The sequence below is a fragment of the Nicotiana tabacum genome, chromosome 16 (genome assembly GCF_000715075.1).
Source record: "Nicotiana tabacum cultivar K326 chromosome 16, ASM71507v2, whole genome shotgun sequence".
Classification (NCBI taxonomy): Eukaryota; Viridiplantae; Streptophyta; class Magnoliopsida; order Solanales; family Solanaceae; genus Nicotiana; species Nicotiana tabacum.
In genome coordinates this window covers 142,263,533-142,278,381 of record NC_134095.1, presented here as the reverse complement: position 1 = coordinate 142,278,381, position 14,849 = coordinate 142,263,533, and the positions used below count along the sequence as shown (strand labels likewise).

The 14,849-nt window shown below is 37.7% G+C and overlaps 1 long non-coding RNA gene across 1 annotated transcript; it reads right to left on the bottom strand.

Annotated features, from left to right (window-relative positions):
• Positions 1 to 3,827: 3,827 nt before the first annotated feature.
• On the bottom strand, positions 3,828 to 12,463 carry LOC142170776 (uncharacterized). Its single transcript, XR_012700321.1, has 2 exons — positions 11,804 to 12,463; positions 3,828 to 4,650 (listed from the first exon to the last, which is right to left on the bottom strand). It is a non-coding gene; the product is annotated as an uncharacterized LOC142170776 (long non-coding RNA).
• Between the last annotated feature and the right edge of the window lie 2,386 nt (positions 12,464 to 14,849).

The window sequence follows — 14,849 nt, the reverse complement described above, 5'->3', positions numbered from 1 at the left end:
AAAGAACCTCATTGAGTCACAAATGCAGCAAATCAGCAATCACACTTCAAAATTTAAACCAAGGCTCAACTTCTAATCTAACTAAATCTCAGATAAGGAACATATGATCCTTCATAAATTAAAAACAAACAAAGTAAATTTGATGTAAGTTATATTTTGAATTCAGAACCAGACTAAAACAACATGATCCCTACACATCTATGTACCAACCACAGTTGTACATTATTACTTGATTTAAGAATCAAAAGATTTACCATAAAAGTGTGTAGCAGCAGAACTTAGCAATACCACAGAAGAGTTACATGGCTGGAATAGAGCTTGAATTGCAGCTCTTTTAGAGGTGTGAGGGGCTGATTTCCGGACTGTTTCATGGATATTTCACGCAAGTTTTGTGGATGAAACTACGATGGATTTTGGGACAAGGTTCAACTGCGCTTTTGGCAGGGTTATGTCGAGTTTAAGATGCTGATTTTGAGGAGATTAGCTGTGACGTTTGAGCTCTATCTTGGGGGTCTTAAACCATCAGAATTCACACTAATATAGAGATATACTGGCAAGACAAGATTCATTCGCAAATAACTTTCGCACAACATGAAACAAACTTGATCCAAGCAAACATTTGTCATCAACTACGCACTTACACTAAAAATTTGTGGCTCTAAACATGAATAAGAAAGTAAGAAGCAAACATCAAGCCTAAGTCAAGAGTCAATTCCCTTTTATGCATATCACGGCTCTTTTGAATGTAAAGTCACTTAACTGCTTCAATTTCGCAAGGACATCGATACACCAACAAGTTCTAATTCAGTTTCCGTCTTGAATAGGCATTACGGAGCAGAAACAAAATACTTGCAAAATTTGCAAAATCCAAGATAAAATCATATTGAGCCTTTAACGTGGGTGCTGAAATCTCGCCTAAACCATAACCAAAGAGAAATAAAACTTATGCGTATCTTAACAAAGGACACCAAAGATTTCGCAATGAGAATCAGTTAAACCCAACAAATGAGAACCTAACAGTACCTTGACAAACCAAATAGAATGCAAAAGAGATCTAGTAGTAGAAGGGTACAAGTGAAACTATCAAGCCGAGCACCAAATTCCATGCTCAACGACCATTTTCGAAATCCTAATTCACGAAACTTAGCCTACAAGCGACTTGAATCAGAGGGGTCTAAAATGATTCATGTTCAGAAGGAGGAGCTAATCTTTCAATAAAAAAAAACACAAGACAGGGGTATAGCTATTATCATACCAAATAAGGAACATCTTGCTTAATCAAACAACAAGTTGTCACACAAATGCACATTTTAGGTTAAAAGAAACAAACAAGCAGACCCAGACACCTGTACTTCTTCATCAATCGTATAACTTGAAACTTAAACTTTCAGGTCTAATAAAATTATCAACTCAAGCACATAGGATTTACACCAAACGATTAATGTTCACAATTACTCTAGCTTTCGACACATGAATTCCAACACCAATTGTTTCTCGATCAAACAGGGCTATCAGTTGACATAGGGACACAACAGAACAAGGAACAACAGCAAGTTTAGAGCAACATGCGCGTAGACTAGATTATCAACAGGCAGAAAAAAACACTTATTTCCAGCACTCTTTCGGGCTCCAACTGAGAAGAGTATACTAAATGTTCATAAAAAATCACAACAGAACACGTCGCTAGAAGGAGATTCAGCTAATATTTTAACAACTAGCCGAGCTTCAACCAAACAAAGCAAACTAATGAAACAAACAACAAGAATTCGAGAGTAAAGGCGTCGCAGATTCATGCTCTGCTAGGAACCACATATTTCATCAAAATGCAACTTATCACATCGACAATGCATAAATTTCAGCTTAATCAGGACTGAACTTCTTAACCGTTGTCACACCTCCTTTTTCCTACACCCCGGAAGGGGTGTATAATAATGGAGTTTTTTCCAACTTAAAGTGACAATCGAAATGGGATTATTTATTAAGAATCAGAGTCTCCACTTGGGATAATTTATGGTATCCCAAGTCACCGGTTCAAATCTCGAATCGAGGAAAATATTGACTCTGTATATCAGTCTGTGAACACAGAAATTCGGGTAAGGAATTCTGTTAACCGGGGAGAAGGTATTAGGCATTCCCGAGTTCCTGGTTCTAGCACGGTCGCTCAACTGTTATAATCGGTCTATTATCTGATTTTAATACATGTTTTAACCTATGGTTCAATTTTAACTTTATAACCGCTTTAATTTATTATTAGGAAGATTCAACATTATTTAAAACACGCCCTAAACCACGTCACATGAAATGCACCCGCGGTCCGTGACACATTTTGTTTAACGTTGTTGAGATTTGGATTTGGGTCACATGAAATGCACACCCAGATTTTAGGAAATTAATTTAAAAATAGCGCGCCTGAAGCAACTACGATGTTCGTTAATTATTTTAATCTAGCAAATCGAATCCAGCCCCAAAAGTTGGCCAGTTAAGCTCCAAGAAAATCTCTAAAAAGCAATCATCTGACCTTAGCTCCTTCGTACCATTATTCTACGGCTCCTAAGATGAATCTAATGAGAAAAGCAAAATGACAAAATTTCTAATGAAACAAATAACAGTAATAAACAATAGTTCTCCTAACATGGATAAACATATCAAATAGGACAACACATTAAAATCAAAAATAAAATGACTAAAACATTGACATACAAGGCATCATGGAAATCAACAGACGAGTTGTTAAGGAAGAACAGGACGGACCTTTTTGAAATAAACTTTCTTCAGTTTATTGATATAAAATTCTTCCAAGTTCAAATTATAGAAGGATGATGCCAGCTACAACTTAAAGGCGGACAAGACGTCGGGATGGTGTTCAAATAGCCTCGATGGAGCTTCGAACCTCGACTCCAAACCGCACTCGAAACTCGCCGGAAAAAACCTCAGGTCCAACTCGGAAAGCTTAAACAGAGCAGCGGTTGTAAGGTGAAGGGAGTGAGAAGAAGGGGTTGGTGTGTGACAATAACGAGGGAGAGGTACAGTAGTCGCGCCGATGGAGCTGGTCGAGAATGATGTTGGTTGCTGCTGCTTTCCGGCGGATTCTGGTAGCGGCTGTGGTGGTCATTTGGAGAAGGTTCAACCGCTAGCTTCTCTAACGGTGTGGAATGGGTTTTTTCGTTGGCTTTGTCATGAAGAAGATGAAGAAGCTACGTGGGGATGGGGTCGTTTATGGATGCTGAAGCTTTCTTCAAGTCTGTGAAGAAGAAAAGAAAACCGAGGGGGGGGGTCTCAGTCCAAAAAAAATAGCGGATCCAAGTTTTTTTTGTATAGGTTTTTAGGTGTAGGTCACTATTTAGGCATTAGGTACTATTATATAGGGGTAGAGATTAGGTTAGGGGTATGGACCAAGGAATTATGGGTTTGGAAATTATGGGCTAGGTCCAAAATTAGGCCTAGAAATGAGTTGCTCGAGCCCAAGTTTTATTCTTTTCTCCGCGAACGAGACTAAAATACGACCTCATTTATTAATTAGTCCAACTTAAGTAAAATAACTATTAAAATAAGGCTGACTATTAAAATAAACTATTTTTTTTTGTGTTTTTCAAGATTAAAAATGACTACAAAAATATTAATGAAACTATTTTTTTTGTAATTTTTATTTTCTTGTAATAAAATAAAGTAAAAGAGTCAAATTAATTAAAATAGCTATATTAGGCCTAAATTAAATATCTACATGCTAAAATATAAAAAATCTTGGGGAAGGTCAAAAATCACATGTCTACAGCTGCCCCTCTTTAACTGGAGAGACGAAGTATTTTCAGACAAAGAACGACAAGACAGATTTTTTGATCCGACCCTTATTTAGGAGACCAAAACTAAGAGAAAAGGGGAATGTGACCGAGCCCTGGTATCTGAGCTGCCTACATATCCTTGGCTATAAAGGAATCAGGCCACGTGTAATTCATAAGTGAGTGAGATGATGGAGTACCGAGGTGGAGAGCCGGTCAAGGTGCCATTCCGTCGAGATTCCGGTCCGCGATTCCGTTATTACATCAAAAATCAAGAATGAAAAAGACTAACTAAGCCTATCAGCTAAGAGTTACAAGATTCCAATCTGTGAGTCTTCTGAAGCTTGATCTTGAGTCTTGGTTGGTTCTTCATACGGACTCTGATATGAATCTTGATGCTTGCCAGCCGCAGGTGTTGGTTCAATCTTCTTCAGCTTTTCAAACCAAGACGGGACATGCAAAGCTTGTGACCTCAGCACTGTCTTGAGCAGCTCACATCTTTCATTAACTTCTGCATTTGGATTCACTTTTTGTCTTTCTTTTTTTTTTTTCTTTTTATTCTGGATTGTGACTAACTTCTGTTGATCATCTAGGACTGCTGACTCGCATTCTATGTGAGCTTCTTTTGTTGCTGACCTGAATTGCATTCTGAATTGAATTCCCTTTTTTTTTCCAGGTGAGCGCCTGATTGCTGAACTTGAACCGTCTTTTCTTGTTACTTGATACTGTTTTCCCTTGCACCTTGAACCATTTTTCCCTGAAACTTGAACTGTCTTCCTTCGAAACTACTTTCCCTTGAAACTCGAGTTGTCTTCCTTCAACACTGCTTTCCCTAGAAACTTGAGTTGTCTTCCCTTATTCTCCAGGTGGGTGCCTGATTACAACAAAACAGACAAAACAAAAGAAATTTTTTTTCTGCCCCAGTTTGCACTATGAAGATTTGTGAGTTGTTAGCAAAATTGTAAACCAATCGTACTATTGATGCAATGATGAGAGTAAACTAAAAATAGACTAGTAAAACTATAAACTAAGTTTGACTAAAGTAAAAACTGACCCTATTCTCTAGGCGGGCCCTCCTGATTTCAGGAAAACTAAACATTGATAATCTTAAGAATACTAAAAAATGACTCCCCTTTTTTTCAAATTCAGACTTCCTTTTTTTTTCAAATTATCCTAGGAGAAAATTTGTCAGACTTGGTTTTCTATCTTAGGAGAAAGATTCATCAGACTAAGATGTTTATCCTAGGAGAAAATTCGTCAGACTAGGTCCCTTTTCTCTTTTTTGTTTTTGTTTTTTTGGTATCTTAGGAGAAAGATTCATCCGACTAAGATTTCTATCCTAGGAGAAAATTCATCAGACTAGGTCTTCTATCTTAGGAGAAAAATTCATCAGACTAAGATTTTAATCCTAGGAGAAAAGTCATCAGGCTAGGTCTTCTAATTTATTATCTTAGAAGAAAGATTCATCCAACTAAGATTTTGATCCTAGGAGAAAATTCATCAGACTAGGTCCTCTATCTTAGGAGAAAAATTCATCAGACTAAGATTGTGATCCTAGGAGAAAGTTCATCAGACTAGGTTTTCTATCTTAGGAGAAAAATTCATCAGACTAAGATTTATATTGGCAGGAAAATCCATCAGACTAGGACTTTTTATCCTAGGAGGAATAATATGAAGATCAATGGCAAGATTTTATGCAAAATAGCAAGACAAATAAAGGCAAAGATTTGAGAAACTTCCCTTTGTCGGCTCTTCTCGTCTTTTCTTTTTCTTCTCTTTTTTTTGTTGTTTTTTTTCTTTTTTTCTCTCAATTTGAATCACTTTCCTTGCACCGCTTTGTTCCTGTTTTATACAAAGAAAAATTTATCAGTTTTGAAAATGGTGGTCGGTTTGTGGCCTTGAGTCTTGGGCAGCTTGGCTTCTGCTTAATCAGCTTGAGTCGGTCTCAAAAGACCTTTGTTCTGGACCAACTCTGATTGTTTAACACCAGTACCATTTGTATTTGCAGCTCAAACAGCCTTACCCCAATTGGAAATCTTTTCTTAGGTGACCTTTTCCGATATCTTGAATGACTTCCTGCTTTTGAGCAATTTGTCTGTCGGAGAGAATCACCGGTTATCTTTACTTGCGCCAAGTAGGTTGACAAGAGTCTTTAAGGGGAGCCTTTGCATGAATCCTCAAGGCATGTTGACAATAATAACTGAGTGTGCTGGCCAAATTCACTTTGTGCTACTGAAAAGCTGGTAGCAGTTTTGAAATCTTTTCTAGCTTATTTTGACAAGGATTGACCCAGAGTGGAGGACACAATGGTGCAAAGAAACAAGTATTAACAAGAAATGTCCCTGTCGGAAAGACAGAAGAAAGAATTTTTTTTTCTTTTTTTCCCGATAACTAGCCTTAATGATCATGACATGCATTTTGGACTTAACGGCCGATCTACCAAACTAATCCAATCTTCCCTTTTACCATTCTTATGACCTTTGAAGTCGGGCTTGTTTATGCCAATTCTTCGCATCAGCTTCACGACTCATTTTCGACAAGTAGTGCCCCAGGGGTTTTTACCGATAAGTCTCTCTCATTTATTCATCTCTGCTTATCGTCGCCTTACAGTGCCCGTGAAGGTTTTCACTAGTAAGACTCTCTCATTTTTCTTTTTCTTTTTCTTTTTGTTGCTTTCTTGTGTGGGCAACTTAACCGTGTTCTATTTCACGTGACAATCGTTGCTCAGTGCATGCTTCTCTCGGAATTCTTGAAGGCGCATCGGGAGGTCTTTATTTGGAAGGTTTTTGGATAAGGTTGGAAAGAAGGGTCGGCATGACGGATCAAAGTTGACTCAAAATGAGGGGGTTGTAGACTTACAACTCTTGGAATCGGCTCTTTCGAAAGTGAAATAAAATCTCTGCCCCAGTTTCAGCTATTGGGGATTTTTTGAATTTTTTATTTTCTTTTTCTTTTTTTTGAATTCTTATTTGGTTGGACCGAACCGTGAGGCTGCCTACGTATCCTTTTTTAAGGAATCAGGTCGAACGTAGTTTAAACATCTGGCCTAAACTATTTTTCATCTTTCTTTCTGCTTCTCTTCTTATTTTTTCTTTTTTCTCTTTTTTTTCTTTTCTTTTTTTCTTTTTTTTTGTTTGCCCCAGTTTCTATTTTTGAGGGCATGGACCTTTGACAATTCTTTTTTTTTTAACTTTCTAAGAATTGCCCCAATTTGTACTCTTGGGACATGGATTTTTTTTCTTTTTTTTTGAGTCTATACTTGATTCCAAAAGAGGATAGTCAAAGAAAATAACACATGCTCAAAAGAGGTAGCAAAGGATATAAAGTGTTTGGGTAGCAGAAAAAGGGTCTCCCAACCTCAAGAACGTCAAACATTGTATCCTTTCGCGATCACAACATTGACGAACATGTCTGTCTTCTTGGTGTGCCGTGGTCACAAGACATTTTGTCATCCCTTAGTGACAAACTTTCCAACAAACTTCAATTGATTAAACATCCTTAAATCCCATCTTCACAATGATTTGAAGATGAATTTTACTCGACCTTAGTTCCAAAGTATTCCAACTCTTTATTCATCCTCAAAAGTATTTTTTTAGTTATCGAATTCCAAATTAAATCAGTTCCTAAGATCTGGCCAAAATTTATGCATGCATGTCATATCATTAGAACTAGCGAGAAAAGAACTAGGAACAGAATGACACAAAAGGGCAAACTGTATTTTATTAAGTAAAGGATGAAAGTATTTTACAACTAAACAAGCAACCTAAAATCCGAGTTACAACCCTAAAATAACCCGAATAATGAAAATAGCAACATAACAGACAGACAAGACTCACATAAACAGAATGGAGGGATAGAAGGGTTTGACTCAATAAACAAATAAAATCTGGATCACAACCCTGAAATAATCCAGATAATAGAAAAAACATCAAAACAAGCTACCAAGATTTCTTCCTAGTGAGGAGGGAATGACTTTTCAATTGCTAGGCTCGGCATTTAGCCACAAGTTTGCTTATCAGAATCAGTAGAGCCTTCTCCAATTTCAACATCATTAACTTCAGTTTGCAAGTTCCCGAGAGGATTCTCATACTCCATGTCACCAGGCATCATCCCCACAAAGTGTGCATCATGATGTGCAGGTAAAGGATTCTGCACGATATTTTGGATGTCACTACCTTGGATCACAATCAGGTTTTCCTGGATCATCCTTTCTATTTCTTTTTTCAAATTCCGACAGCTTTCAACATTGTGCCCCTGGGCGTTGGAATGGAATTCACACCTTTTAGAAGGGTTAAAGCTTCTCGCACGTGGGTCCACATGATTTGGAGGAATAGGTGCAATCATGTCATAATGCTTTAACTTCTCAAATAAGCTTGCATAGGACTCTCCTATTGGTGTAAAATTATATTTCAACCTTTGTTCCCTTTTATACCTCTGGCTTGGATGTGGGTTATAGGGCACCTGAAAATTTTGTGGAGGCTGTTGGAGATTTTGTGATGCTCGTGCTCGCCTTCTGGGGTGTTTTGGTGGCTGGACAACATACTGAGGTGGAGCGACAGAGTATTGAGGGTTCTGAGGTGGATAATACTGCTCAGGGGAGTCATGGAAAACTTGAGGAGGCTGCTCATACCTTTGAGATGTTCTCCAAGGACCTCTTCTCGACCCTGATGTCATCATGATTTCTTCATCCTTCTCATTTGTGCCACTGAAATTATCAGATTCAACCTGGACAGCTTGAGTTGCGGCTTTAAGAACTGCTTGACTTATAATTTTACCTGTCTTAAGACCATTCTCTACCATTTCTCCCATTTTGATTGCTTCCGAGAAGGATTTTCCCACTGCGGACATCATGTTTTGAAAATAATCTGGCTCTTGAGCGTGAAGGAAGACAGTGATTAGCTCGTGGTCGTCCATGGGTGGCTTAACTCCAGCTGCTTGCTCTCTCCATTTAATGGCATATTCCCTGAAACTTTCAGTTGGTTTCTTCTTCAAGTTTGAAAGGGAATTGCGGTCTAGGGCAATGGCAATGTTGTATTGGAACTGTTTGACAAAGGCCAATGCCATGTCATCCCAGACATACCAGCGAGACGTGTCTTGATCCATAAATCATTCAGAGGCTACTCCCGTAAGGCTTTCCCCAAAATAAGCCATCAACAATTCTTCATTTCTTCCCATACCTCTCAGTTGATTGCAATACCTTTTCAGGTGGGCTATGGGATCTCCATGTCCATCATACTTTTCAAATTTGGGAGTCTTGAAACCAGGCGGTAAGTGGACATCGGGGAACATACATAGATCTTTGAAGGCAACACTCTTTTGACATGCCAACCCTTGCATGTTTTTCAACCGTTGTTCTAGGCTTTTCACTTTTTGGGTCATTTCTTCCTGTACCATCTTTCGGGCAGGCTTCTCAATGTTTGCAAGAAGATCAAACGAGTACGAGTGGTACTTAGGAGAGTGGTACTGCTCTTGTTGTGTAGCAAATTGTGACTCATGACGAGGCTGTCCTTGACCACTGGCCCATGCTTGATACATTTCGGTCATTTGCTGTTTCAGTATTCTATTTTTCTCAAACACAGTAGACTCTTGTTGAACCCTCTGACCCTGAGTCTCTTGAGCACTTGTAACAGCTTCGATATCAGTTATCATTTTTCCTTGGATCTTATGTTTCCAGCTTACCACAAACCGACCACCTCAACTTTCTTCACAATTCAAAACAAAACATGTTAGAATAGACTCAGTCGGTCCTTATTATTATTAATATTTTTTCATTTCTTCATTTTTTTTGCATTTCTTTTTAATGGTGATCGAACCTGATGTGGGTTGCCTACATATCATGTGGGAACATGAATCAGATCTTGCGTAGTTCGGGAAGATTAGGAATAAAGTAAATAAACCAACTTTTTTTGGATTTTGAACTTTTCGAAAGGAAGACATATAAAGAAGAAAGAAAATATTTTTTGGATTTTGATTTTTATTCATCATTTTTGCAAAGAAAGACTTCTAAAGAAGAAAGATTTTTTTTCTCCTTTTTTTTTTGAATTTCAACTTTTATTGCTTTTTTTTTTGGAATTTCGATAGAAAAACTTCTAAAGAAGAAAGAAAAATATTTTTGCATTTATGGATTTTTATTCTGAAGTTAGGAAAGAAGTACTTCTAAAGAAAGAGAAAGTATTTTTGAATCTTGAATTTTCTTTTTAATTTTCGAAAGAAGAATGAAAATATTTTTGTATTTTTTGATTTTGAGAAGCAACTAAAAGAAAATATTTTTTGTATTTTTAAAAGTTGGGGTCTTAAAGAAAAACTTTTCTAAAGAAGGAAGTAAAAGAATTTTTTTGGATTTTTGAAAATTGGGGACCGAAACCGATGAGGTTCGCCTACGTATCTCACATCCAGTGAGAATCAGACTCGCGTAGTTCTGCCAGTTTTGACGGAACAGGAAAATATGACTTATTTTGAAATGATTTTTTCTGTCTCTTTTTTAAAACTTTCGGTAGAGTTTCAGGATAATTCAAATACTTACATCTCACTCTTTTTTCTTTTCTTTTTTTCTTTTTCATTTTCTTTCCCTATTCTAGAAGCCAGTCAACATGCAAGCCGAAACAAACAGATACACAAGTAGCACGTAAGATGCATCATGATGGTCTTTTAATTTGGGTACACTTGTCCTAGACGGACCCAGCCCCTGTGTTGAGTCCCCAAAGTCAAATGCACGTGATGCGAACAAGCGTTCCTACTAGGGATCTAGCATGAGGCTATGTTATTATAGGTTTAAATACCTAGGTGTATTGTTCTAGACCTGGCTTACCCGAGCGGACAGCTCGAGTCGAGGAGGGGCAGCGTACCGGGAATACAGAAGCTTCACCGGCTTTGCAACTTGTCCGAAGTTCTAAAATTGGGATATGACTCTAACAGAAAAGAAGTCACACGAAGTGCACACTTCCCAGATGATTTAGAAGACTCAGAGAGAAGAGGGTTTCGTAACAATTTACATACAGTTCAGACAATATTAAAGCGGTAAAAAGCGGCATTTAGCACATTAGGCTCAAACATGTAAAAAATCAGATAATAAATAAAGCCAAGTATAACAGTTATTCTAAGCTCGAATTCTTGAACCCTGAACCAAAGTTCTGGGTTATGGTCCCCACCGGAGTCACCAAAGCTGTCACACCTCCTTTTCTTACACCCCGGAAGGGGTGTATAATAAGGCAGTTTTTTCCAACTTAAAGTGACAATCGAAACAGAATTATTTATTAAGAATCAGAGTCGCCACTTGGGATAATTTATGGTGTCCCAAGTTACCGGTTAAAATCCCTAATCGAGGAAAAGATTGACTCTGTATATCAGTCTGCGAACACAGAAATCCGGGTAAGGAATTCTGTTAACTCGGGAGAAGGTATTAGGCATTCCCGAGTTCCGTGGTTCTAGCACGGTCGCTCAACTATTATAATCGGTTTATTATCTGATTTAGATACATGTTTTAAAATATGGATCAATTTCAACTTTATAACCGCTTTAATTAATTATTAGGAAGATTCAACATTATTTAAAACACGCCCTGAACCACGTCACATGAAATACACCCGCGGTCTGCGACACATTTTGTTTAACGTTGTTGAGATTTAGATTTGGGTCACATGAAATGCACACCCGGATTTTAGGAAATTAATTTAAAAATAGCGCGCCTAAAGCAACAACGATATTCGTTAATTATTTTAATCTAGCAGATCGAATCCCACCCCAAAAGTTGGCCAGTTAAGCTCCAAGAAAATCTCTAAAAAGCAATCATCTAACCTTAGCTCCTTCGTACCATTATTCTACGGCTCCTAAGATGAATCTAACGAGAAAAGCAAAATGACAAAATTTCTAATGAAACAAATAACAGTAATAAACAATAGTTCTCCTAACATGGATAAACATATCAGATAGGACAACACATTAAAATCAAAAATAAAATGACTAAAACATTGACATACGAGGCATCATGGAAATCAACACGCGAGTTGTTAAGGAAGAACATGACGGACCTTTTTGAAATAAACTTTCTTCAGTTTATTGATATAAAATTTTTCCAAGTTCAAATTACAGAAGAATGGTGCCAGCTACAACTTGAAGGCGGACAGGACGTCAGGACGGAGTTCAAATAGCCTCGACAGAGCTTCGAACCTCGACTCCAAACCGCACTCGAAACTCGCTAGAAAAAACCTCAGGTCCAACTCGGAAAGCTTAAACAGAGCAGCGACTATAAGGTGAAGGGAGTGAGAAGAAGGGGGTGGTGTGTGACAGTAACGAGGGAGAGGTACAGTAGCCGTGCCGATGGAGCTGGTCGAGAATGACGTTGGCTGCTGCTGCTTTCTGGCGGACTCTGGTAGCGGCTGTAGTGGTCGTTTGGAGAAGGTTCAGCCGCTAGCTTCTCTAAAGGTGTGGAATGGGTTTTTTCGTTGGCTTTGTCATGAAGAAGGTGAAGAAGCTACGTGGGGATGGGGTTGTTTATGGCTGCTGAAGCTTTCTTCAAGTCTGTGAAGAAGAAGAGAAAACCGAGGGGGGGTCTCAGTCCAAAAAAACGGCGGATCCAAGTTTTTTTTTGTATAGGTTTTTAGGTGTATGTCACTATTTAGGCATTAGGTACTATTATATAGGAGTAGAGATTGGGTTAGGGGTATGGACCTAGGAATTATGGGCTTGAGAATTATGGGTTAGGTCCAAAATTAGGCCTAGAAATGAGTTGCTCAAGCCCAAGTTGTATTCTTTTCTCCGCGAACGAGACTAAAATACGACCTCATTTATTAATTAGTCCTACTTAAGTAAAATAGCCGTTAAAATAAGACTGACTGTTAAAATAAACTATTTTTTTGTGTTTTTCAAGATTAAAAATGACTACAAAAATATTAATAAAACAATTTTTTTGGTAATTTTTATTTTCTTGTAATAAAATAAAGTAAAAGAGACAAATTAATTAAAATAGCTATATTAGGCCTAAATTAAATATCTACATGCTAAAATATAAAAAATCTTGGGGAGGGTCAAAAATCACATGTATACAACCGTGTTTTAAACCATCTAAACAAAGTAGTACAGGAGAAGAAATACACCTGAATGCACAAAACTTCAACTACTTCCAGGAGCAGAATACAAGAAATGTTCAGCAGTGAAAATCCTAACAAAGCAACAGCAGAGAAACAAGACTTAGCAGCCACGGAAGACACATCAACAACTCTCAACAGCGATGAACTCGCTTAAATCAACTTCACTTGAACGGAAATTATAGAAGGAAAATGGAACTTTTTTTTTCGAATTTTCATATTCTTGGAAGCCAACTAAGAAAAAACAAAAAGAACTGGAAAATTTCTTTTTCGTTTTTTCCAGAAATTGAGAAGAAGACAGAAAGAATAAATCCAAAAAAAAAACTCAGAACCCATCCTCCAACCCCTTTCTAACTTCTCTTAAAATTCCTTATATCCTTACCTCCCCCGATTTTTTCTCTTCTTCAAGAAATCAGATAGGGCCCTCTTGAAAATGAACACCTGATGAATGTGAGGATTGGATTGAGTGAAATCGATCCAACGCCTCACACTCATCCAACGAATCGTTCTCTAGAACCTTCTAATCGCGTGCTATATTTCAAAATTGGGCGAGTGAGAGGAGAGAGAATCTTTGGTGTCAGAAACCGTTAGAAATGGCAAGAGGAGAGAAGGAGGGAACGCGTGGTTGTGAGTTTGTATTCACTCGCCATGAGATTTGGCGAGTTTGGACGTGGATCTAAGGTGAAGAGGATGATGAACAGTGCACCGTTTTTTGAGTTTTAGGAGATCAGGGCTCTGTGAGTCTGTATTCGCGTGTGTATATTTGGGAATGGGTCGGGTCAGCCAGGCGGGTTGGGTAAGGCTGGAATTGGGTTAAACGGATTTGGGATTTAGTTGTTTGGGCTAACAAACTGGCCCAAAGTTAAAACAACCTTTTTATTTAATTTCCTTTCTTTTTAATTTTCAATTGTTTTCTTTTCTCTCCTTTTTTTTCAAATTAATTTAAATCCTAAATTTAATCCTCAGCAGAGTCGCCAGAGCTGTCACACCTCCTTTTTACCTATCCCCGGAAGGGGGTATAAGGGAGTTTTTCTAATTAAAGTGACAATCGAAACAGGATTATTTATATTAAGAATTCAGAGTCGCCATTTGGGATAATTTATAGTGTCCCAAGTCACTGATTTAAATCCCGAATCGAGGAAAGATTGACTCTATTTTATAGTCCACGAACACAGAAATCCGGGCAAGGAATTCTGTTAACCCGGGAGAAGGTGTTAGGCATTCCCAGATTCCGTAATTTTAGTACGGTCGCTCAATTATTAATATTGGCCTAATTATTTGATTTTAAAACATCTTTGAAACCTATGTGCATTTTATTCCTTTTAAACCGCTCTTAATAATCCAATTGTTATACGACTAATTATTGATTACACGTTTGCAAATCATGTCACGGGAACCGTACCCACGATCCACAACGTGCTTATTTTATTTAAAAAGATTAAATTGTGGCCGGGTCACATATATGTACTCCCGAATTTGGAAATTAAGCATCACAACTACGTCATGCTAAGGCAAATCTTATTACTCCCACAAATATTTAATAAAAAAAACTAAGTATCACAACCATGTCACGAGACCGTACCCGTAGTTGTAATAATTTAGTTGCGGCCCTAAAGCAAACTACGAGATTCATTTTTAGTATCTAAGCTACAAATTATGAGGGCCATTGGTTGTATGATTCAAATGTGTGAATGACACGACTCAAAACTATTCAACTAAATGAATTAAGGATATTCATATTTAAAACTAATTTAAAATTTAGTATCATAACTACGTCACGGGAGCCGAACCCGTAGTTGTGATGATTTAATGACGTGCCTAAAACAAAACTACGAATGTGCAAGAATGGTGATCAATTTCCTTAAAGCTTAAATAACAACGTGAACTCCCATTACCTAAAACTTAAATGGAGACAGTGTTTTTTTTTTAAAAAAAGAACCTCATCGAGTCACAAATGCAGCAAATCAACAATCACACTTCAAAATTTAAA